Source organism: Bos javanicus, chromosome 12 (genome assembly GCF_032452875.1).
Source record: "Bos javanicus breed banteng chromosome 12, ARS-OSU_banteng_1.0, whole genome shotgun sequence".
Classification (NCBI taxonomy): Eukaryota; Metazoa; Chordata; class Mammalia; order Artiodactyla; family Bovidae; genus Bos; species Bos javanicus.
Genome location: NC_083879.1, coordinates 3,081,641 through 3,108,500, shown reverse-complemented (window position 1 = coordinate 3,108,500; position 26,860 = coordinate 3,081,641). Strand labels below are relative to the sequence as shown.

Genomic DNA, 26,860 nt, shown 5'->3' with positions numbered 1-26,860 from the left:
TCTCTCCTCCCTTTTTCCTCCTTGTCTGTCAACTGTCCAGTATCCAGTGTCTACAACACTGCAACAAAAATATATTCAAGAAGCATTTCCTGAGCCCCCAATCTGCTAGGTATGAATGAGACATAAAACTGCAGGAAACTTCATATTTGCCCTCAGTGAGCCTGAAGTCCAGCAGGAGAGTTAAGACACCTATGGGAATACCTGAAAACAAAAGCCCACTTACAAGGATGAGCAGGGCGGTACAAACTGCTTTAGCAGAGCTGAAGTCGAGATTCGCCAGACTACAGGCTAAAGAAGATATACGCCCAATGCCAACGATGGCAGATGAAATTCCCATTTCAGGGACATAAAGTTTAAGTCTGTTGAGGGACGTTTTGGCAGCAGCAGCAGATGTTTGAGGACCTGTGCTAGAAACAGGGACACTTAATGACTACAGGTGGTTATCATACCGAAATGACAAACAGCAATAACAAAAAAAAAATCCAAAACAATCAGAGTGGCTTCTGCTAGATGGGCTGGCATATTTTCAAACACTGAAAAAGGTTGCTCATCAATTATCTTTCAAGTTGATTTTCTTTTTTCTCTATGTTGGTGAAGTGCTTTAATGAACATCCACACCGTTTTAGTGGAGTTGGTAGTCAGTGCTTTTCAGAAAAGCAAGTGAGGTTGTTGCTAAAGGGCAGCTAAGTGTTTCTGCCTGAGGGGCACAGCAGAGGACTCAGAAATCTCCTCTGGGTCTGGGATAATAGCAACAACTGTCAAAGCAAGAGGGTTTTGGTTCTTGGGGAGTTTTCCAAGTGGGATTTTATGGAAGACTCTATCAGAGCCCTTGAGGCTCTTTCTGAGTTCACAAACATCCCTCCTGCTCCCCTTTGCATCCGCAACCCGATCTTCCTGCACAGAAGCACATCCAGAGCTATAACATAGAAGAGCCAAATTTGATCAGAGACATCCCTCTCTCCCCGACCAATGAGAAAAGCTCCACTATCAATATTTCTGCTGAAGTCTGAGCAGCCCAGAGCCTGTAGGTTAAGTAAACACATTATCAGAATCGCCAGCCTCCAGGAGAAATAGCACCCTGACATTTACAAAACACCTATCACGTTCCAAAGCCTTACATACATTTTTTTTTTCTCTAAACAATAATTCTGTTAGAGAAATTAACAGAATTTCCCTAACAATAATTCTGTAGGGTTAACTACTGTTACTCCTTTTTCATAGGCCTCAAAGGCAAAGTAATCTGCCCAAGACAACATGTAGACCGAGCGGTGAGACTTTCTGACCCCAGACCATTGCTCCTCTCTGTTCTAGGACTAGAAGGAAAATCCACAGGTGAATTATAAATTTCAGTTTTCAGTTCAGTCCAGTTCAGTCACTCAGTCATGCCCAACTCTTTGTGACCCCATGGACTAATGCATGCCAGGCTTCTCTGTCCATCACCAACTCCCAGATGCTCAAACTCATGTCCATCGAGTCGGTGATGCCATCCAACCATCTCATCCTCTGTTGGCCCCTTCTCCTCCTGCCTTCAATCTTTCCCAGCATCAGGGTCTTTTCAAATGAATCAGTTCTTCACATCAGGTGGCCAAAGTATTGGAGCTCCAGCTTCAACATCAACCCTTCCAATGAATATTCAGGACTGATTTCCTTTAGCATTGACTGGTTTGATCTCCTTGTAATCCAAGGGACTCTCAAGAATCTTCTCCACCCCACCATTCAAAAGCATCAATTCTTCGATGCTTAGCTTTCTTTATAGTCCAACTCTCACATCCATAAGTGACTATTGGAAAAACCATAGCTTTGACTAGATGGGACCTTTGTTGGCAAAGTAATGTCTTTGCTTTTTAAAATGCTGAACAAAAGGTTGGTCATAGCTTTTCTTCCAAGGAGCACGTGTCTTTTAATTTCATAGCTGCAGTCACCATGTGCAGTGATTTTGGAGCCCAAGAAAATAAAGTTTCTCACTGTTTCCATTGTTTCCCCATCTATTTCCCATGAAGTAGTGAGACTGGATGCCATGATCTTAGTTTTCTGAATGTTGAGTTTTAAGCCAACTTTTTCACTCTCCTCTTTCACTTTCATCAAAAGGCTCTTCTTCGCTTTCTGCATAAGCGTGGTGTCATCTGCATATCTAAGGTTATTGATATTTCTCCCGGCAATCTTGATTCCGGCTTGATTCCGGCTTGCTTCATCCATCCTGGCATTTCACATGATGTACTCTGCATATAAGTTAAATAAGCAGGGTGACAATATACAGCCTTGACTTACTCCTTTCCCAATTTGAAACCAGTCTGTTCCATGTCCAGTTCTAACTGTTGCTTCCTGACCTGCAAACAGGTTTCTCAGGAGGCAGGTCAGGTGGTCTGGTATTCCCATCTCTTTCAGAATTTTCCACAGTTTGTTGTGATCCACACATTCAAAGGCTGTGGGGTAACTGACACAAATCCCAGTTTAAGCAATGTAAAACCATGGTGCTCCAGTAAGTATCACTGCATTGCGCCAACCCCGAGATAAATTGAACAAAACCCCTGGGGAGCCCAGACCACATTATTCTAGGTTAGAAGAAGCTGAGGAGACAGCTCAGCCTGGGACATAGTAACCTTAACCAGATTAACGATTCCCTGCCCACGGGGTCAGGGTAATGGAATCTTGCTTCTCCTTTCACAGGCATGAAATCCTCTCATAACCTCAAACAAGGGCTTGCTGACTGTCTCATTCACACACAGTGCCTACCAAAATGTACTGGGTGGAAATTTGAACCCAGGCAAGTTACAGCTTGTTGACTTTTCCTTATGAGCAGTTAGTCTAAAAACAGATTTCAAGCAAAATATGGACATTCAAAATTGCTGTGCCATCCTTTATGAAATAAATGCTATTTACCCCAGAATTACTGAAATCTCATCGACTTGAAATGGGCTGACCCCAAGACATAGGGATGAATAGAAATGAAAGATGAAAGAATCTGCCCTGAAGAACGATCATCTTATTCTCCTACCACCTGTGATCTGGAATGGACTAGATCCTGGATTAGGCAAATTTCCCAGCACCTCATAGGGAACGTACTCTCACTTTACCTCTTCTTCTGTGCAGCAGTTGTGTTCCGAGTAAGATGGGTGTTGAGGTGTATATGGAATGCAGGGAGATGACAAAGAAGAGGAGGCGATTAATCCTTTCAGTCATTCATTTCACAAGTATCTGAGAACTGCACTTGTACAAGCTGGGGATATTGTTAAGCAAAACAGTCAACACTCCCTGCGCTTACGAAGATCACATTCTAGTGAAGGGAAAGATGACAAAAAAGAACAAATAAATATGCAGCATGTTAGACAGTAAGTGCTAAGGAGGAAAAATAAATAGAGGGTCATAAAAAGTCTGGTGGTGCAATTTTACATGAAGTGACACGCTAACCTGGGATCCCATGTAACCCACATAAAGACTCCCAATTGGTGGAACTATCCTAACCTGGTATGGTAGACTTAATGTCAGTTAGTGCGTGAGTTTCCTAAGGCTGCTTTAACAAAGAATTACAAACTGAGTCAGTTAAACAACAGAAATGTACTGCTTCATGGGTCTGGAAGCTAGAAGTCTGGGATCCAAGTATCAGCAGGGTTGCATCCTTCTGAAGACTGTGAGAGAGAATTGTTCCGGACCTCTCTCCTGGCCTCCTGGGCTCATCAATAGCATCCTTCCTGTGGCTCCACACTGTCCTCCCTGTCAGCGTCTCTGTGTGTGTGTCTGTCTCTGTCCAAATTTACCCTTTTTCTGAGGACACCAGTTATACTGGATTCAAGCCCACCCTGATGATTTCACCTTAATTTGATGATCTGAAGATCCTGGGCTTCCCAGGGGTGTTAGTGGTAAAGAATCGCCTGCTGATGCAGGAGACCTGAGGGACATGGGTTGGATCCTGGGGTGCAGAGCTGGACATGACTGGCGTGACTGAGCACACATGCACAGGTCCTGGGGCTTAAAAATGTAACATCTTCTTAGAAGGACACAGCTCCACCCAGAAAACTGGGTGAGTATGAAATGTAATGTCTTCTTAGAGGGACACAGTTCCGCCCAGAAAACTGGGGGAGTGTGAAAGGTAACGCCTTCTTAGAGGGACACAGTTCCACCCAGAGAACTTGGTGAGTATGAAATGCTTTAAAAAGGAAATTGTAAAGTCCTGACAATAGCACTTGGAGAGAGGAACCATATAAGGGGTTGACTGTACTCATCAGGGAATGGTAATGATGCCTGCTTCTATATTTAATAAAGGCTAATTTCAGCCTACAAACATTTGTAATGAATTATTTAATGTAACTTGGCAAAAATATACCCATTGAACACAGATGTTGTCTTCTGTTGCTATTGGATTTGGCTATAGAATAAGAAAGGAATTAGTGATCTCTTAGGGACTAGAGCAGCAGAAAATTGGACAGACATCGGTCTCCCTAGCCCAATCACAGCAACTGAGCACACACTGGGCTGGTACCTGTGCTAGCAGCAGCTCAGCATTGCCTCCTGGGTTCCCTAATAGCATATTTTCTTTTCACAAAGTGTATAAAATGTTATCAAGCTAAATTTTTCCCTCTGCCAACAAGTTAGGGATAATGTGCACCATGTGAATCAAGCTGATCACATAAATTAAGCCTTTAAAGCACAATATCTGAGCATTTCCCAACTGAACATTACTTTTCTGTATAAATTAAAAATGTCTAAAAGGGGGTTTATTAGAAGGAAACTATCAAAGCTTTTCATGAACATGCTTTCTCTTTTGATCTATATAATTTTCAAAAAGTGTTAGACATATCATGATTTCTAGAACAACTGGAATTTTAAATATAAGAATCAGAAGGAAAAAATGCAAATAGAAAAGACATTATTTTTGAAGCCATGTGTATTTTGCTGCAATTAGTCATTAAGCAGAGGAAATGAATTTCGGTAAAATGCTTGCATTATCTAACACTTTATCAACCAGAAAGCTCCAGAAAAAAAAGCATTTCTAATATCCCCCAACACAAATCTTCAATCTGTTAACCACAGGACTACAAGAAGGTTGTTATTTGCTTTCTTACTGGTTTAAGAGGAGAGAGAAAATTACATCTTTGCATCAGTGAGCTTTTTCAAACAATGGTGATTTACATGTCAGTCTCCTGATTATTAAATATTATCTATGTGATTTCCATCCACATCCAATAGAAAAAATTTTAATCACAGATGATATTTTAGAAATACTATGTACTTTGAATTTACATAGAGCCTTGGAGAAGATCAAAGTCCTTCCAAAGTATGCTTGTGGATCACTGAGCCAGAACAGCTCTGAAGTGGTCATTTATTTCCTAGCCGTCTCCTCAAGCACGTCAATATTAAAATATCAAATATTAGCAGACTTTTCAGATTCTAGTCTTAAAGAACTCAGCCCATGTGAGACAAGTTAACAGTGCCTCTTTGGGCTCAGGAAATTACCAAATAATACACACAGTGTTCTTAATATGTCCAGGTGGGTGACCATGAGCAGCAATGGAGAAACAGCTGCTGTCTGAGTGGAAACCAGGGAAAATTAAAGTTCATCTCCTTTGAAAGTTTAACCCATCAAGTTACTGGACCACAGAATATTCAAACGATACAAAGTCAAGTATGTTACTTTGCAAGGACTTCCATAACAAACCACAGAGTGGGTGGCTGAAACAACAGAAGTCTATTTTCTCATAGTTCTGGAGGCTGAAAGTTCAAGGTCACGTTCTGGCAGGGTTGGCTTCCTCTGAAGACCACGAGAGAAGAGTCTGTTCTAAGCCTCTCCCCCGATTTGCAGATGGCCCCCTTCTCGTTGTGTCCTCACGTGTCCCTCCTTGCAGGCACACCCCTAGTGTCTCTCTTTCTCTGCGTCCGAGTCTTCTAAGGACATGAGCCAGATTTCAAAGGCCCATCCTAACACACTCATTTTAATTTAACTACCTCTTTAAAGGTCTTATCTTCAGATAAAGTCATCTTTTGAGATATTGGGTAGTAGGACCTCAATGAATGAATTATGAAGTGAAACGACGCTGCCCATAACAGCAAAAGATGGGCATCATCTATTGAGCTCAGCCATCATGACTCCACTGGGCATAAAGCTTTGCATACTCTTCCCACTTGAAGGACGGATGCAGGCACCATCTTATTCAACTGCACAAGCTACGGCTGTGTGATCTGCCTGGCAAGAGAAGACTGAGCACAATATGGACTGTTAACGTAGCATCCCCCCTGCAGCGTGTGAGGCTGCCAGTCTCTCCCTTCTACTCTTGAAATGAAGAGGAAATGCAATGTGGACAATGAGAGTTAAGGCTTTAGAAACCTCAAACTAGAATACAGAGTCCATTGGGAGATTTCAAAACTTTGCCTAGCACAGTGTTTGGTACAATCAAGAGCTCCCTGAATTGTATATCTCTAATAGGTTGTCCTCTATCATTCCCCTTGCTTATATCTTTCAGCAGTGACCCCTATCAAAACAGAGATAAATCACATTCACTAGATTTCCCCGGTTTTAGGCATCCATCATACTATTGACCCTGGAGCAACACAGGCATTAGGGCCATTGACTTTCCACACACTAGAAAATCTGTACGTAACTTATAGTTGGCCCCTCTGTATACACCTTTCCCCATTTCCACAGTTCCACACCCGTGTACTCAACCAGCTACAGATCATGTAGTTCTGCAATATTTGCTACTGAAAAAGTCCATGACTAAGCGGACTCGTGTACTTCAAACTGTGTTGTTCAAGTGTCAACTCTCATTAGAGCCTGCTGATGAGTGAATATACCTCCTCCTCTAGAGGCAGCTTCAGAGCTACCCCAGTCACAGGTCAAGCAAGTTGCATGCTTCCTAAATCACCACCTTTGGCTTTTCCAAGTGATCTGATTCAAATTGCCTGCCCATTCTTGCTAGGAGACAGGCAGTTTAAGCTTATCACTCACAGGTTTTCACTTTTCTCCCCACTACTCTGTGTTGTCTTATTAACTAGTTGAAGGAGACAACTCTAAACAGGATGGACTTTCCATTGATCAGCTTTGCTTCTGGTTTGATTCATCTGAATACCAATCAAGGAAGGGCCTTCACAGGAGTGCAGCCAGCTGGCAGTAAGGGCTTACGTGCTTTTTCACTTTCTACAGTACAGGGTAAATCTTGTTTCTTCTAACAAAATACCTGACATTTATTACATTTCTCACAAAATGTCCTAATTAGTAGGTGAACATGTGCTCACTTACAATGTAAGTTACACGATTATGACTGAAAGGCAACCATGTCCACATGCATTTTTATTGCTACCATTGCCATGGTTCAGGGGCAAGTATCCACCTGCAATTCAGGAGACACAGGAGATGTGGGTTCAATTCCTGGGGGAAGATACCCTGGAAGGGGAAATGGCGACCGACTCCAGTAGTATTGTCTGAGAAATCCCATGGACAGAGGAGCCTGCAGGGCTACAGTCTGTAGTGTTGCAAAAGAGTCGGACGTGACTGAGCACAGCACAGGAACACATGCAGACGTAAAGTCTGTGTGCCTTCTAGGTCCTGTTTCCTGCTCTTAGGACTGCTGAACTCCCTTCATTTGCTGAGATTCCCAGGGAAGAATCATTAGAGACCTCTCCCAACAGTAAGAGGAATCTCAGTACCAGCTCGGCTCCCCTGGCCCTCCTCTCTCCAGCTTCCTGGAAATGAAGGTTATCCCACTTTGTTGAAAGATCTACTGTCCCTGCCTTGCCCTGTGGGTTACAAGGGAGAGAAGAGAGAATAATCAAAATCAAAGGTTGGATGCTGTTTCCAGAAAGGCATTCTCAGATTATAAATTATCTAAAGGGAAAATTTCACTCAACCAGTGATTCGTTCAGCTCTGTGAAGCTGCAGATGTTCTAAAAGGACTCTTTCCTAAAGATCACCAAACCTTGAATTTTTCCTGCCAGAGAGGAGCTGATCGTCATGGATACCCGTGTTATTACCAGACATTAAGAAGGAAGGTGAACTCTGTTCTTTCCTCATAAAACACATTTTGTACCTTCCCTTCTTCTTTTCCACTGAACCCACTATGGTTACAAGTACAAGCTATGACTCTGGAGATGGAAAAATCTGATACCGTCAGCACAAGTGGAACAAAATGAAAAGGGAAAAAAACATACACCCATCTGGACTTCCATATGCTCTGTAGCCAGGAGGCTAATATAATTCCTTGAATGTTGGTTATAAAGCAATGTGCTATGGATAACTGCTATGCACTGAGCTTATTTAGACAAGTGTTCTTTCTACTCAATAAACCTTTGAAAGGATTAAAGTACAATCAGTCCCAATTATCTCCCCGTAAGTCCTTCCCTTCTACCCGAGCTTGGACCATACCCTACAACCGGTCCCTGTTTTCATCCTGGTCTGAGTCCCCGTCCACTGAACCAGGTGACAGGGTGTAAGGAGAGACATGAATTCAGGGAAGGTTGAGAAGTTGATCATGACAAGGCTGCTGGGCACATAGCCAGGCAGAGAGCTGCTGACAAGATTTCCCTAACAAGATAGGAGCCAGGCTGCGTATGGATTTTAACTCTGAGCAGCAGGAACCCTTCGGAATATGTGATGATTTTTTTAAAGCAATAATCCTGGTGCCAGTGTGGACAGTGTGCACAAGAAGAGAAAAAGGATGAAGGGACAACTCATCTGATGGGATTGCCATGGTCCAGCAGAGAAATTAGGAGGCCTAAATGAAGGCAACTCCAGGAGGCATGGAAGGGAAAAACCAAATTCAGTGTTGTTCTCAGAGTAATACCTTGGGAAAACACACTCCCTTCTCCTCAAAGAAAGAGAGCAAAAGTTAAACCCCTAATCCTTCGGGAATCTTTGCAGCCCCTGTTATAGAAAGAACAATATTAGGGACTCTTTTAGTGCCTGTTGAAAAATCTGAGGAAAAAAGTAGGGAGAACCTTAAAAATATAAAACTTATCTCTTTATATTATATGAGCAACAGTCATTAATGTTCTAATTTCTCATATTAACCTAAAAATTACTTCATTATTATTTCAAAAAAATCATATTTTTTGTAAATTTTATCCTGTTATGCTGAATATAAAATTGCCCTTGGTTTTTTGTTCCTTCTCATTTTGTACTGATGACACCTCAGATTTCCACCTACCTCCAAAAGCTCAGTAACAGCCTTCAATATACTTCATAATAAAATTAAAACTAAATGGATTTCAACAATCTAGCTTAAATGTTTTTATGTCCTCTTTTATATACATCCTTTTGCGACCCCATGGGCTGTAACCTACCAGGCTCTTGCGTCCATGGGATTTTCCAGGCAAGAATACTAGAGTGGGTTGCCATTTCCTTCTCCAGGTTTTATATACATCCTTTAAAGTTGGACTCTACACAGTGGGTTTTGTGTCAATCATTCTTTTAAAAAGGAGGGGATTTTTTAAAGATATTTTTCCCCCTTAAAATTTAACCTTCATGCAAAGAAAGTGGAGTCACTCAGTCATGTCCAACTCTTTGCAACGGCATGGACTGTAGCCTACCAGCATCTTCTGTCCATGGGATTTTCCAGGCAAGACTACTGGAGTGGGTTGCCATTTCCTTCTCCAGGGGATCTTCCCAACCCAGGGATTGAACCCAGGTCTCCTGCATTGCAGACAGGCACTTTACCATCTGAGCCACCTCATGCAAAAATCTAGTCAAAACTATTTTTACAGGAAAGAAATGTAAAGACCAACAATGCAGCATGGGTAAATGAATACTATCATAAAATTATTTACAAAGACAGCACTGTTCTGACCAAACTCTCTATTGTTCTACACTTGGAATAATGGTGGGTTTCAATGATTTTACCTTTAGAAAGGATAGACCAGCTTAGAAAGGATAGGCTGGCTTAGCTGAACACTACTTTGTAGGTCAGCAGGTTCAAGGTCATCCCTTAGAATCAGCTTCCCAAGCACTCTAGAGTGTGATGTGAATTAGATAACCATACCAACCTCATGCCCAGATGCTCAGGGACCCATGTCCAGGATACAGAAGAGTCTAGTCTTAGACATTAGAGGTGGGTGGGAAGACAGAATTGAGGGACGTATTTTAAAACAAATAACAATTTCAAAAGGGGTGGGGGGAATCGCCTTATGTCCTCACTGAAGCTTCTTGGGAAGCCTGGACACAAACTCACTTCATCAGAGAAGCAGATGTTTCTGATTTCTAAGCTTTTTTCTTGTTATGAAAATAAGCACAGGTTTAAAGAGAGCGGTGTTTGTGAGGCCATGACGTGGAACATGCATCCCGCAGGTACAGCAGCAGAAGCCCTCACCTGTTTTCTGATGGGCTGAGCAGAGAGACAAGCTCTCGGGAAGTAAACAAGCTTGTCAGTTCACTAAGAAAGCAGCAGACCAGCTGTCACTCTATTGCACAACACTTAGTTTTTAATTTTATCCCGAAGACACAAAAGCAAGCATCCAATATCACCTCTCCTTTCTCCTAAGTAACACAATGGAACTAAGATTCTCTGAATCTGAAGAGAAAAATGTAATCAGAGTAACTAGAATAGGGAGAAAATTTTTAAATATATATATATATATATACACATGAGGGAGAAGGAGGCAGCAGCCACTCACTCCGAATGGGATTTTCAGTGGATCTTCCCAATCATGCCTGGAGTCTTTCTAGGCAGCTTCCACTTTCACCAGTATAACCCACATTTCAAAAGCAAATTGGATACCTGCATGAACAAGCAGGCAGTTAGGCAGCTAATTACTGTTTGCAATTCAATTACCTAATTACTGTGGGCAAGTGCAGGGTGTCTGTGAAAGCAAACAGTCCCACCCACAAATACTGCTGATTTGATTAAGGAGGCTTAGGGGCAAAGAACTATGTTCACTGCTAGTGCCTAATAGGCTCAATCATTTTCCCCCTGGGCCCAGGAAGGTCCTGGTTAAACACTCCTGGGAATGGAGTGGGGAAAGACCACCCAAGCAGACCTCACGAGCGTCTCCCCATGTCAGGCTGACACTAAGCTGGAACTCTACCTCACCACTCAAAGAGTGGTTCACGGAGCAGCACCATCAGCATCTTCTGGGAGCTTGTTCGGGAGACAGAACCTCGGGCTCCACCCCAGACCTGCTGAGTTAGAAGCTGCATTATTTTACGATACCCAGGTGATTCATATGCCCTGTGCATTTAAGAAGCACCACTATAGAGGGCTGCTCAGGAAGCAACGCTGCCCTTGACTCTCATTTTGCAGAGTTAGGTTGGGGAGTGGGGAGCGGTTGAGTGTTGTCCTAAGAAGCCTTCCTTTCAAATGAGATCCAGGATGGTAGAAGGAGGTGACCAGTCATTATTCAGCCACCATGAGTAAGCTTGAAGCTTCAAGAAAAATCCAAAAGTGGTGACTTTTCAGGAACAAACTGCAAATGCTAATACTGAAAGTTCTCAGCCCATGCCCTGGGAGGGAGCAAAGGCCATGGAGCCCCTTCCCCCTCCCCAAAGGCTTTCACCCTTCACTCCATGAGCATCCTCCCCTCGTCTAGGAGCCATTTGATTGGTGACATCTGTCTTCATCTGGGACTACATGTTCAGCTGCAGAATCGTTCTGTGAATGTCCTCAAGCAGGACTTGGAGCCCAGTTAATCAGTGCCATCGGCTTCCCCAGACGGGCACCTAAGAGTGCTCTACCTTGAGGTCTCTGCCATCTCCACAGAGGCGGCCACACTGATGTCTTGACCTGGGTGGTGCTGAGAGCATGGTCGTGCAGCCTCAGGAAGAGGCTTTTCCACTCCCAGATAGACTGCTGCAACCACCTCATCAATCTTGCTCACTCTGCATGGTCCTGGACCCTGAGAGCAAGCCGTTTCAGGTGAAATGGTGCAGTTTGTCTTCATGATCTAAAGGAAAAGCACTGCAAAGGAACCAGACACCTGACCCGCCACTTACAGCTGGCAACCTCGGGTTCAGTCTCCTCATCTGGAAAATGAGAGGATGGGACTGGGTGGTCTCCTTAATTCCCTTCCAGCTCCTACAGTAATTTGTCTTCATCCTCCCATACTTGGGCTCACAGCTTCTAAGTCTCCCTCCGGACTCCCCATGGAGCGCATGAGACCTTCCATTTCCCAGTGTGGTTTCTCAGCTCTCTCCCAGCTACACTTTCTTGCTATTAATTTCACCCTGTTCAGAGCTTCCTTCACTAACTGTTCCACTGGGCACCTTCCAGGAAGCAGTGCTCTGCAGTACTAGCAGCTAATTTAAACGCGTGAATTTTCCCATGGAGTATTTGGACTTGAAAGGAGACCTCCTGCCTTAGCACAAAGAACTCAGTTTCTAATGATGAAATTTTAAACTTGCTCCCTTGATAAAGAAACTGTGGCGTTTCTACACATAGCCAAGCATTAGGCACGAGGTCACAAAACACAGTCTGGCTCTTTTCATTCCAGCAGCTGAGGCTCTGAGAGATGAGTTCACTTGCCCAAGGAGATACTGCCAGGATTAGAATGAACATTTCCTGAATCCCAACACAGTGAGAAGGTTCATCTTTTTTACTGTTACTGTTATTAAAGCATCTGCAATTCGAGGTATCAGCACTTACCCTGAGATCACTAAATTTGTCTCCCCAAATGTCAATGGAACACCAGATCTCAGGAAGGAAAAGGATGTCATTTTAGGACTTCTTCTGTAAAGGAAACAAGAAAGTATCTTTCACAATAATGCTTTACAGTAGTGATCCAAATGAAAGCTGCGTTTGTGCATCCTCAGTCGCTTTGGTCGTGTCTGACTCTTTGCAACTCCATGGACTGTAACCCACCAGGCTCCTCTGTCCATGGGATTCTCCAGGCACGAATACTGGAGTGGGTAGTCATTCCCTTCTCCAGGGGATCTTGTCGATCCAGGGATCGAACCCGCATCTCTTATGTGTCCTGCATTGGCAGTCAGGTTCTATACCACTAGCACCACCTGGGAAGCCCAAAGGAAAGCTGCTGCTGCTGCTGCTGCTGCTAAGTCGCTTCAGTCATGTCTGACTCTGTGTGACCCCATAGACGGCAGGCCACCAGGCTCCCCCGTCCCTGGGATTCTCCAGGCAAGAACACTGGAGTGGGTTGCAATTTCCTTCTCCAATGCATGAAAGTGAAAATGAAAAGTGAAGTCCCTCAGTCGTGTCCAACTCTTAGCGACCCCATGGACTGCAGCCCACTAGGCTCCACCATCCATGGGATTTTCCAGGCAAGAGTACTGGAGTGGGGTGCCATTGCCTTCTCCTAGTGGGCTCTTAAAATCAGTCATTCAATAACCCAGTGGGAAAAGGCAATGTTGCTGGAAGTACAGAGATTATCACAAGAGACCAAGACAGAGAAGAGGAGACAGTGAAACCTCAGGGACTCCAACTGTCATCCATTGGAGTTAATGACTTTGCATCTTTGTTTGATGTTGGATTGGATGATCTCAACATTTCTGTCATACTCTGAAAGGTTTTTTGAAGAGTGTAATAGGTAGAAATAATGAAATAATGTAATAGGTAGAAATAATGAATCGACCCCAAAATGAATATTAAAGTAAAAGTAAAGTTAGTTGCTCAGTCGTGTCCAACTCTCTGCGACCCCATGGACTGTAGCCCACCAGGCTCCTCTGTCTATGGAATTTTCCAGGCAAGAATACCATAGTGGGTTGCCATTTCCTTCTCCAGGGGATCTTCCCAACCCAGGGATGGAACCCAGGTCTCCAGCATTGCAGGCAGACTCTTTACTGTCTGAGCCACCAGGGAAGCCCAAAATGAAGATTAGTAGGAATAAATAAATGGTCTGACATGCTGTTGTTGTTCAGTTGCTCAGTCATGTCCTACTCTTTTCAACCCCTTGAATACAGCACACTGGGCTTCCCTGTCATTCACCATCCCCCAGAGTTTGCTCAAACTCAAGTCCATTGAGTCAATGATGCCATCCAACCATCTCATCCTCTGTCATCCCCTTCTCCTCTTGCTTTCAATCTTTCCCAGCATCAGGGTCTTTTCCAATGAGTCAGTTCTTCATATCAAGTGGCCAAAGTATTGGGGTTTCAGCTTCAGCATCAGTCCTTCCAATGAACATTAGGGTTGATTTCCTTTAAGATTGACTGGTTTGATCTCCTTGCAGTCCAAGGGACTCTCAAGAGTCTTCTCCAGCACCACAGTTTGAAAGCATCAATTCTTTGGTGCTCAGCCTTCCTTATGGTCCAGCTCTCACACCCATAGATGACTACTGGAAAAATCATACCTTTGACTATATAGATTGCTATTGGCAGATTGATGTCTCTGTGTTTTAATATGCTGTCTAGTTTTGTCATAGCTTTTCTTCCAAGGAACAAGCGTTCTTTTAATTTCCTGGCTGTAGTCACCATCTGACGTGTGGATCCATATAAATGGCTGTACAAGGACAGGATGAAGTGCAGCCATTGCGTAGAAGCTCTGATTTTTTTTAAATCACTGATTTCAATCAATCTCATATGACTTAGAAAGGATTAATTTGAGTCCAAGCAGAATGAACATGTTTATTTTTACAAAAATTAAGAAAACTTGCAGTCTTATTCTGCATGGTTATGCCACTTCTAGAGTTGCATTTCATTTTGATGCCGTACCTATGTGGATGCAGCATCATCCACATATGGATGTGGACAGGAGAAAGTAGCCAGAATGGTGAAGAGAGTCTGGACTTTGTTTTGTGAGGAATGATAGAAAGATGCAGAATGTTTAGTCTGAGGAAAAAAAGGTTCTGCGTGGCTTCATGACTACATGAAGGGCTGTCATTTCAAAGAGGGGTTGGCACTATTCCGTGCAGCCCCAGCAAGTGGAGTCGGGGCCGGTGCAAAGGAGATGCAGAGCAGGAGGGCTCTGAGCCGTCAGGGGCATCCGAGCACAGAGCGGGCGCTTCAGGGGGTCAATCACCAGAGCAGCCCAAGCGCTTCTGCTTGTTCTCCTTTGGAAAGCATCCAAGCATCAGATGAGTGAATGAACAAGGTGACCCTTTCCAGCTAAGAGTCTGTGAAATGGAGGGAGGAGCTGGACAAAAAGGGAGCAGGGATGAGCACATACCAGGTGTGTATTACTGCTTTAAATGAAGGGAAGAACAGGAAATCATTCATTTTCACAGAGGAGTGTTTTTAGTCTATTTCGCTAACATACATGGAAGGCACTTCTACAGCATTACAATAATTAAGGCACTCTTGATGTCACTGATACAGCAAGGTTATCACCTATTAGTAAGTTTTATTTTTCACTAATGAGATACAAATGTATCTTGTGTTTATAACTAGAAAACTCATTTTTTTCCATACCTAATGTGTGAATTCACTCCACGTGCCATATTTAAAGTTGTCATATCTCATTAGCAAACTTTATTTTTACTTGACTGGTTGAAAACTCATCATGTTAATGGCAACTCTCATTACTTTATGAAGAAGTGTCTATTTGCTCTGTATTCATTCTAAGTTTCTTTGTTGCTGCCAGTGTAACTATAATTTATTAAGATATGACTGTATTCAGTGGTGTCACCATCTGTGTTATTAATATGAAAGCAAAACAAAATCTGCTCCTTTTATCTTATAGCTACCGCTGCCCCCACCCCCAAATCTAATGATCCCCTTGTTTTGACTCACCCTAGAGGCATGAATTGTTTCTTGATTTTAAAAGCTTCCATTTGGAGAGTGTTTGAAGTTCACCACTTCTTTATAGACACAGGAGAAATCACTAAAACTCTGACAAAACACATCACAGTCAAATGTGCAGATGTCTACAACTATTAATTAGCACAGATATTGGAATTATCAGAAAATATCATTCCTCTGCAGTTTGTATCACTATAGTCTATTTTGAAATTGTGCTATATTACACCCCAATAAAATCCTGGAGACAGAGAAGAAAGAGATTCATTAAAAAGTGATTCATTAAAAAGAGATTCATTAAAAAGTGATAATTTTTAATAATTAAAAGAATAAACCACTAATTCTTTTTAAGAAAAGGAAAAAAGGGAGCAGTGATTTTTGGACAGCTAAGGGATAAAATAAGGCCCCTGAATGTTACCAAGAAAGGGAAAAGCACCTACCACAATGTTGGAGAAAGGTCAAAGGGGATGTGAAGACATCAGAGGCCATTTTTACCTGCTTTTTAGTTCATCCTGGGTTATAATGAGGCCAGTAGCATATTGGGCACCTACCGACCTGGGGAGTTCATCTTTCAGTGTCCTATCACTTTGCCTTGTTATACTGTTCATGGGGTTCTCAAGGCAAGAATACTGAAGTGGTTTGCCATTCCCTTCTCCAGTGGACCACATTCTGTCAGAACTCTCCACCATGACTGGTCCGTCTTGGGTAGCCCTAAATGGCATGGCTCATAGTTTCATTGAGTTAGACAAGGCTGTGGTCCGTGTGATTAGATTGGTTAGTTTCTGTGATTGTGGTTTCAGTCTGTCTGCCCTCTGATGCCCTCTCTCAGTGCCTACCGTCTTACTTGGATTTCTCTTACCTTGGACGTGGGGTAGCTCCTCTTGGCCACTTGCCACTCCAGCACCCTGCAGCCACAGCTACTGACCTTGGATGTAGGGTATCTCCAATATGCTACTGGAGATCAGTGGAGAAATAACTCCAGGAAGAATGAAGAGATGGAGCCAAAGCAAAAACAACACCCAGTTGTGGATGTGACTGGTGATGGAAGCAAAGTCTGATGCTGTAAACAGCAATATTGCATAGGAACCTGGAATGTTAGGTTCATGAATCACGGCAAATTGAAAGTGGTCAAACAGGAGATGGCAAGAGTGAACGTCGACATTCTAGGAATCAGCGAACTAAAATGGACTGGAAAGGATGAATTTAACTCAGATGACCATTATATCTACTACTGTGGGCAGGAATCCCTTAGAAGAAATGGAGGAGCCATCATAGTCAACAAAAGAGTCCAAAATGCAATACTTAGATGCAATCTCAAAAATGACAGAATGATCTCTGTTTGTTTCCAAAGCAAATCATTCAATATCACGGTAATCCAAGTCTATGCCCTGACCAGTAATGCTGAAGAAGCTGAAGTTGAACAGTTCTGTGGAGACCTACAAGACCTTTTAGAGCTAATACCCAAAAAAGATGTCCTTTTCATTATAGGGGAGTGGAATGCAAAAGTAGGAAGTCAAGAAACACCTGGAGTAACAGGCAAATTTGGCCTTGGAGTACAGAATGAAGCAGGGCAAAGGCTAATAGAGTTTTGCCAAGAGAACACACTGGTCATAGCAAACACCCTCTTCCAACAACACAAGAGAAGACTCTACACGTGGACATCACCAGATGGTCAACACTGAAAGCAGATTGATTATATTCTTTGCAGCCAAAGATGTAGAAGCTCTATACAGTCAGCAAAAACAAGACTGGGAGCTGACTGTGGCTCAGATCATGAACTCCTTATTGCCAAATTCAGACTGAAATTGAAGAAAGTAGGGAAAACCACTAGACCATTCAGGTATGACCTAAATCAAGCCCTTATGATTGTACAGTGGAAGTTACAAATAGATTTAAGGGGCTAGATCTGATAGACAGAGTGTCTGATGATCTATGGACATTCATGACATTGTACAGGAGACAGGAATCAAGACCATCCCCAAGAAAAAGAAATGCAAAAAAGCAATATGGTTGTCTGAGGAGGCCTTACAAATAGCTGCGAAAAGAAGAGAAGCAAAAAGTAAAGGAAAATAGGAAAGATATTCCCGTTTGAATGCAGAGTTCCAAAGAATAGCAAGGCGAGATAAGAAAGTCTTCCTCAGTGATCAATGCAAAGAAATAGATGAAAACAATAGAATGGGAAACATTAGAGATCTCTTCAAGAAAATTAGAGACACCAAAGGAACATTTCATGCAAAGATGGGCACAATAAAGTGCAGAAATGGTATGGACCTAACAGAAGCAGACGATATTAAGAAGAGGTGGCAAGAATACACAGAAGAACTGTACAAAAAGATCTTCATGACCCATTAACCACCATGGTGTGATCACTCACCTAAAGCCAGATATCCTGGAATGTGAAGTCAAGTGGGCCTTAGGAAGCATCACGATGAACAAACCTAGTGGAGGTGATGGAATTCCACTTGAGTGATTTCAAATCCTAAAAGATGATGCTGTGAAAGTGCTGCATTCAATATGCCAGCAAATTTGGAAAACTCAGCAGTGACCACAGGACTGGAAAAGGTCAGTTTTCATTCCAATCCCAAAGAAAGGCAATGCCCAAGAATGCTCAAACTACCGCACAATTGCATTCATCTCACACACTAGAAAAGTAATGCTCAAAATTCTCCAAGCCAGGCTTCAGCAATACGTGAACCCTAAACTTCCAGATGTTCCAGCTTGTTTTAGAAAATGCAGAGGAACCAGAAATCAAATTGCCAACATCCACTGGGTCATCGAAAAAGCAAGACAGTTTCATAAAAACATCTATTTCTGCTTTATTGATTATGTCAAAGCCTTTTGGAGAAGGCAATGGCACCCCACTCCAGTACTCTTGCCTGGAAAATCCCATGGATGGAGGAGCCTGGTAGGCTGCTGTCCATGGGGTCACTAGGAGTTGGACACGACTGAGGGACTTCAGTTTTCATTTTCACTTTCATGCATTGGAGAAGGAAAAGGCAACCCACTCCAGTGTTCTTGCCTGGAGAACCCCAGGGACAGGGGAGCCTGGTGGGCTGCCGTCTATGGGGTCGCACAGAGTCGGACACGACTGAAGCGACTTAGCAGCAGCAGCCAAAGCCTTTGACTGTGTGGATCACAACAAACTGTGGAAAATTCTGAAAGAGATGGGAATACCAGACCACCTGACCTGCCTCTTGAGAAACCTGTATGCAGGTCAGGAAGCAACAGTTAGAACTGGACATGGAACAACAGACTGGTTCCAAATAGGAAAAGGAGTACGTCAAGGCTGTATATTGTCACCCTGTTTATTTAACTTATATGCAGAGTAAGTACATCATGAGAAATCCTGGACTGGATGAAGCACAAGCTGGAATCACGATTGCTGGAAGAAATATCAATAACCTCAGATATGCAGATGACACCACCCTTATGGCAGAAAGTGAAAGAAGAACTAAAGAGCCTCTTGATGAAGGTGAAAGAGGAGAGTGAAAAAGTTGCCTTAAAGCTCAACATTAAAAAAACTAAGATCATGGCATCTGGTTCCATCACTTCATGGCAAATAGATGGGGAAACAATGGAAACAGTAGCTGACTTCATTTTGGGGGCCTCCAAAATCACTTCAGATGGTGACTGCAGCCATGAAATTAAAAGACATTTACTCCTTGGAAGGAAAGTTATGACCAACTTAGACAGCATATTAAACAGCAGAGACATTACTTTGCCAACAAAGGTCCATCTAATCAAGGCTATGGTTTTTCCATAGTCGTGTATGGATGTGAGAGTTGGACTATAAAGAAAGCTGAGCACTGAAGAATTGATGCTTTTGAATTGTGGTGTTGGAGAAGACTCTTGAGAGTCCCTTGGACTGCAAGGAGATCCAACCAGTCCATCCTAAAGGAAATCAGTCCTGAATATTCATTGGAAGGACTATGCTGAAGCTGAAACTCCAATACTTTCACCACCTGATGTAAAGAGCTGACTCATTTGAAAAGACCCCGATGCTAGGAAAGGTTGAAGGCAGGAGGAGAAGGGGATGACAGAGAATGAGATGGCTGGATGACATCACCGACTCAATGGAGATGGGTTTGGGTAAACTCTGAAAGTTTGTGATGGACAGGGAGGCCTGGCGTGCTGTGGTCCATGGGGTCGTGAAGAGTCAGACACAACTGAACTGAACTGAACTGAATGAAGCCAATTGCCAAAGAAAATCGTCATGTCAGCTCGTATCTGGGCAGACTGACAGAAGAGGGGCCCTGGGTCATCCCAGTGCAATCAGACCCTCTCCCTCATAAAGACCTTTATGCTGAAGAGCTACTCTGTCCCTCAGTAACCCTTCAGAGCCTCTCAAGAAACATTCTTCAAGAGATTATTCTCGGGGAGTTCAGTCCATTTAAATAACCTGAATTTTCAAGCTCATGTCTTTCTCTTGATCACTACCATTTTTACCAAGTTTCTGGCACAGGGGAAGGAGGAAGAAAGTCCAAAGTGAAAGTGGAAGTCACCTAGTCGTGTCTGACTCTTTCCTACCCCATGGACTATACAGCCCATGGAATTCTCCAGGCCAGAATACTGGAGTGGGTAGCCTTTCCCTTCTTCAGGGGATCTTCCCAACCCAGGGATTGAACCCAGGTCTCCCACACTGCAGGCAGATTCTTTACCAGCTGAGCCACAAGGGAAGCCCAAGAATTTGGAGTGGGTAGCCTATCCCTTCTCCAGCAGATCCTCTCAACCCAGGAATCAAACCAGGGTCTCCTGCATTGCAGGTGGATTCTTTACCAACTGAGCTATCAGGGAAGCCCCAAGAAAGCCCAAAGCCCACAACAAATAGGACAGTCATGTTCCTAACCCTTGGAAGCCACTGACCCTCACTGGACCTCCTCCCCACCAATCACAGCTGCCAGAGAAACACAGCCCCAGTCCAGGTCAGCCTGCTTTGACAGCCCCGTGTCAGACAGTTAGTGACCTCTGAGGAAATGAGGAAAGTTACTTGAAACTTTGCTCAGTGCTGTCTAGAGATGGGTAGAGGTGAAGGGGATTATTTTTATATTTTTTATTTCATTTGACTTTCCAGACACAACTGAAAGTTATCAAAGTAAATATCACATTGGTCAATGCACAAAAGAAGAAATCAAGGCAAGAAGAAATTCAGGCTTTTCATAGTTATTGGTGTCACTCAACTCTGGCTAGTAATTCAAAGGTCAGATGGTGATAAACAAAATTAAGATTAGAACCCCGGTGCCCAAATCCCTTATTGAAAGCTCTTCAGCCAAGTCAACTGCTGTCTTTCCAATACTATTTAATTCTCCTCAAAAAAATCTATCAATTCTGCATTAATTCCAGAAACTTCTAAATTCTGATGAATCAGTCAAGTCCACAGAAACTCAATATTTTTAGGTTAGACAGGTCAGTCAATAATTACATGATTTTTTACTGTAGATAATAATAGAAGTTTAAAGAAGATGCTGGAAGAACACAGTAGAAAAAGAAAAAAAAAACCTCTTTATTTTGTCTGAGGATGTCAAATGTAGTAATATTTGAACTAGTTCTTAAAATACAAGAGTTCCCAAAGTAGACAAGAGGCAAGAAATGTCCCCGAAGAAAGCACAGGGTAAATAAAGGCAGAAAAATATACAGACCTCAGGTGTTCCGAAGGAATGATCAAGGAATCAGAGCTGCTACGTGGGAGCTGGGCTGTCAAGGTGGCTGTTTGCTGGTTAGTCAGCCCCGAGCGCCGAGAAGGACCCTCTAGAGACAGTGAGTAATGACTGTTATCAGCAGCCTGTTCGGAGCAGAGTGCCAGGTTGCAGATCGCACTCTACTGACACGCCAGCATGAACTGAGAACAGCAAGGCCCCTTTTGCTTATATTATTACTAACCCTCTTCTCCCAAGCTGACATCATCACTTCACCTCCCCTTCTACATGATCCTGGAGGTCTCCCATGTGCGTAACTGAACATCCACAGCAAGTTCTCTATTTGCAGTGAATGGAGTCATTCATCCCGTTCCAGGATCTTCATTATAATTGCGTGACGTTCTCACTGTGGGCTGCCTTAGGACAGCCAGCTCAGGGCTGGCATGAGGCAGCGGCTGGTAGAGCCAGCTGCTAATATGTCCAGCTTTGATGCACAAAGTGAATGGGAGTTTAAAAAAAATTTGATGTCCATTATCATCGCAATTCATCTTCTTCCATCAGCACAAGGACTTCCCAATGATGCTGTCTGACTTTTGGGGAAAAGCTCTATGGTCAAGCTGGAGGGACAGGGCTGTCACTGACAGTCAGGGCTCCTCTGAGGTCCCTGCTTCGGACACTGTGTTCCAAGCTCAGCCGAGCCAAAGTTGGCCTGCACAGGGCTAAGAAAGCTTCCATAAAACAGAACCTGAGGCCTCCTCCTCCCACTAAGAGAAGAAGGAAGCAGTGTAAATGACTGTCATTTTCTTTTTCTGTGGTACCAGAGCATGGAGAAATATCACAAACATGAGGCAGGGGAAACGGGAGATCTTAATCCTGAGCTGCTGAATTCACAGAAGCTGAAAACCACAATAGGTAAGTTCACACCCAACACCGCTTGGCATTTCACCTGGTGTTTTCAAGAATCTTGGGAGCAAGGACTTTGAAAATACAGCCATTTCATCTGCAGACAGGCACAGACTGCCTGAAACCTTGGGATGGAGCTATGGAGCTCTGAGTGCCTGTATCCGTGAGGATCCAATCAGAAAAGCAATGTATTGCTGGGATTTGGCTTACAAAATTGAGGGAGCTGGTAAATAGTCTCTGAAAAGCTATTGTCTCTGCATCTAATGCTGGAGCTTGATGTCCAGAGGGCAGGAGGCCCAAAAGGGAAGGTGGATGTAAAGTGGGCAGAGAAGACGAGCTGGCACCGGGTGGAGACACCGGGTGGCACCTCACTGTCCCCCGCAGGAGAAAAATGAATCCTTCTTACAAGGTCAGACACACTCTTGGCTAGGAGTCAGAGAAACTGCAAAAGGACCAGGGGAAGATGGACCAATCATAGACCAAGGGGTGGACAAGCAGGCGTGAACCTCTGTGCAGAGTGACAGAAGACCCGGTGACCCTGCTCAGCCTTCTGAGCACAAAAACTATCCGGTCGTTGCAATTACAGTTGTGCCCCCTAAAGCTTGCACAAAAGTGTCTCTTGTGCCACCTTGATTAGATGCACACAAGGAGGAGGATTCTGCAACATGGTAGGCAGCCCAGTCAAGCCGAAATGCTGCACAGCAAGCACATACCTTTAGAACTGACTTTGGGACTCGAACTGAAGGTGGATGACGTATAGGTGTTGTGTTACTTTCTTGGTGCTTATAATAAAGTGTCACAACCTGGGCAGCTTGAAACGACAGAAATGTATTTTTTTCACAGTACTGGAGGCTAGAAATCCAGAATTGCAGTGTCAGCAGTGCCATGTCTCCTCCAGAGGCTTTTCCACAGCCCAGAGAAGAACCCTTTCTTGCTTCTAGTTTCTGTGGTTGTCAGCAGTCCTCTGTGTTCCTTGGCTCATGGCGCATAACTCCAGTTAAGCCTCTGTCTTCACTGAGGTCTTCACTGAGGTCCCAGGTTCTCTGTGTGGCTTCTCCTCTTTTCTCCGGGACACCAGCCATGCTGGGTTTAGGGTGCACCCTAATTCAGTCTGACCCTATCAATTGTAAGGTAGCTAATTACATCTGTAGTTGGGCTTCCCTGGTGGTTCATATGGTAAAGAATCTGCCTGCGGTGTTGAAAACCTCGGTTCAATCCCGGGTCAGGAAGATCCCCTGGAGAAAGGGATGGCTACCCACTCCAGTATTCTTCTTGGAGAATTCCATGAGCAGAGGGCCCACCATAATTCAGTCTGTGGTGCACGCATGCTCAGTCGTGTCTGACTCTCTACAACCCTGTGGACTGTTGCTCACCAGGGTCCTCTGCCCATGGAATTTTCCAGGCAAGAATGCTGGAGTGGGTTGCCATGCTCTAGGGGCTGTTCCTGACCTAGGGAGTGAACCCACATCTCTTGGCGTCTCCTGCATTGGCAGACGGATTCTCTACTTGGAACCTGATTGTAATGTAACTAATTATATCTGTAGAGACCTTTCTAAACTTTCAAATAAGGTCATACTCTAAGTTTCTGCATCATGAATTCTGTGGGGGACACTATTTAACATAGTACAGGTATCATAAGGGAAAATCTAGACCAGGAAATAAATGGAAATTTTAAAACAGAGAATTCAACCCAAGAAGAGCAGCCTCATTCCAAAGGATCATGTGTTCAGAAATGCGTCAGGATCCCAGTGGGACCCTAAATCTGTGGACCTTGGAATTCAAACATATCTAGAAGACTGGGAGGCATGCATTTATTGTTATTTATTTCCTCATAGTATATACCTTAGTCTTATTCAAATAAAAAAATCTAGGCTCAGATAGGTTAAATAATATGACCAAGTCTATACAATCAGAAAGGAGTAGGGTAGAATTTGAACTTAGAACTGCTAGCTTCCATAGGATATCTTCTATTATGGACATCTTATAACAATAAATAATACTGAGTGAATATTAACAAACTTTTCCAGACCATCTCTTACTGATTCTTCAATGTTTATATTAAGTATTACATCCTTTCTGCAGATTCCCCTGACTGCAGTTCTTCCACTGACCTCCCACATTTTGATCACAGTTCCAAGAATGCACTGATTCCATTGTTCTGAAGTTAACTATTTTCATACCTGTTTCCTGTCTCCTGCATGAGTACAATTTTTATCATTGCAGTATTCCTGCACCCAGCCCAGTGCCTGGCATATAATACGAGTTCCAACCCTAATTGATTGAAGTTTTTCAGAGAAGAAGCATCACTTTCTAAAAATTTCTGGGAATGTTGTGTCTATATCCTCCCCCGATACACTATTTTCAGACTTTTAGAGACTCTGAACTTCTCTCATATGCCAAATAAAATACTTCTACTGCAATGCAAATTTTTATTTCTCTTCTTTTTTCTGAAAAGATATAACTAGTCTTCAAAACTTCAGAAAAAGTAGCAGGTAATTTTATGTGTCTATTTTTCTTTCTCTGGTTAATAATCTCACTTCCATAACCTAATTTTATGATTTTTTTGAAAACCTGTTACCTGTACTTATGAACACACATAAATGCTTTTCATTTCACTTTTGTTTTTAGATCATTTCAGAACCTTTAGAAATCCACATTAATCCCAGCCATGCTTTGGTTCTATTTCTCTCATGTATCTTCTCTACTTCTTGCTACTTTGATCATATCTCTAGGAAAAAGCATCTGTGCAAGCTTTCTAGATCAAAGCAATCCTTCATCAGACTCACTCACTTCCCAGGGAAACACATCACCATGAAAACTGCCCCAAAGTAGAGGAAAAAGGCAAGGCGAGATTTACTCAGGACCACCACCTAATTTTAGACTCACTGATTCCCCTGGGCCTTTCAGCAACTCAATTTTATTTTTATTTATCTAGTAGCCTTCAATTTGCTCTTTGTTATCCACAGTAGAGGCTACAAGTCAGATCCATTTATTGTAGCTCATGACCAACTCTCATTTCATTAAATATTTCAGTCCATACCTGGCCATGTCCTAGATCCTGGCAATCAATGTGTATACCACAGGCCAGCATCTCCCAGGAACTTGTCAGAAATGCAGCATGTCTGGCCCCTCCTCAGATCTACTGTGTCAGAATCTGCACTTTGACAAGCTCCCCAGTTGATTCATACACAAAAATTTGTATTAATTTTTGAGACCTATATCCCTAGATAATTGGAGGTGACTGTGAGTTAGAGGTAATAAATGTAGATGGCATTAAAAAAAAAATTATTCTGGAATCTCTGAAACCCTGGTTCTTCTGTATTTCTACCTATGTGAGCTTTGGAAAAACACACAGCATTTCTGACCCCCAATTTCCTCAACTGTATATAAACACTGTAAAGTAATCCAAGAGCCAGTTGCATCAGAGTCGTAAGTGCTACTCTATAACTACTAAAGCAGAATTTCTCAGAGATTTACACTTTTAACAAGTTTTGAGGTGACTCTAATCGCATGTTAATTTCAGAGGGTCACTGTTACCAATGCATGCAGAGAACTACCTTTTCAATCTTGACATCAATGCTAATGACATGCAGGCCAGTTCTAGTAATGCAGAGGACGGGGATTTAAATAATTCTGACTAAATTGGTGTCTAGACTGTGTTTCATCTTCCTTCTTTAGTCTCCATCATACAAGAAGTGGTAGTGTTTCCTCAAACTGACTCATCGCAGGAGGACTGCTTTACGGAAGAACTCAAAGACTGACAATCATTTGAAAACATTCTGGCAAGACAAAGGCATGTGGTGCCTAGAGAGTTATTATTATCAGTGGCTATTCACTGCTCTTCTGATTTGTCTAAGAATACCGAAAAGGTTTCCAGGGAGATGTAGCTCCCTACTTTCTCCTTCGCAAGATGTTTCTACACCTGGCGGTTAAATAAGATGCCGAAAACCAAGCACTCCCTTCTCACTGCTGTGCAAGCTTTCTGGATCAAAGCAATCCTTTCAGCAGTCCTATGCAATTAAGCAGTTAGAGAGCAAAAGGATGGAAATCAACAGTTGGTGAGCCTCTCCTACATGCCAGGCACTATCCAGTACTAGTTATCCTATGGTTGCAGATACAGAAAAGAAAAAAAAGTATAACCTTAGTAGCCAGGGGTTTATTTACTGCATTTTACAGATAATGATGAAAATTGGCATTGGACACATTATACTTTATTTTCAGGCATACGTTTGATTCTGAGCTTTATTAGCTCATTCACACATGCTCAGTCACTCCTATCCGGCTCTTTGTGACCACATGGAATGTAGTAGCCTGCCTAGGAATTTTCCTAGGTAAGAATGCTGAAGTGGGTTGCCATTTCCTACTCCAGGGGATCTTCCTGACCCAGGGATTGAACCTGCATCTCCTGCATTGGCAGGCAGATTCTCTACCACTGAGCCACCTGGGAAGCCCCAGTCAGCTCATTAGAAAAACCTAAGAACTAATAGTCCAGCAGTGCTCAACTGACAATTCATTCACCATCTAATCCCATTTATAGTTTTCGATCTCATAGCATCATGCAACTTAATTCATGAGATACTGTTTAGTGCTGGGTCTGCTCTCTGGGCCTTGACAGGCAGGGTGAGGGAGGGTTAATACCAAATGATGATAACACCTAGGAAGACTGCCTCACATCCTGCTCTAAGATGGGGTTGGTACAAACAAATGAGTTGAGACCACACGA

At 43.1% G+C, this 26,860-nt stretch overlaps 1 long non-coding RNA gene across 3 annotated transcripts in view; it reads right to left on the bottom strand.

The window, feature by feature from the left end:
• LOC133258147 (uncharacterized) overlaps nucleotides 1–21,586 on the bottom strand; it is a 45,449-nt gene extending 23,863 nt beyond the window's left edge. Inside the window, exons 1-2 of one of the 3 annotated variants that reach the window (XR_009739827.1) lie at nucleotides 21,238–21,586; nucleotides 12,561–12,644 (exon numbers count right to left, since the gene is read on the bottom strand). This is a non-coding gene — a long non-coding RNA (uncharacterized LOC133258147). Of the gene's footprint in view, nucleotides 1–12,560; nucleotides 12,645–15,595; nucleotides 15,691–21,237 lie in introns of those variants that run through there. The other 2 variants (XR_009739826.1, XR_009739828.1) reach the window with 2 other exon arrangements.
• Nucleotides 21,587–26,860: the final 5,274 nt, after the last annotated feature.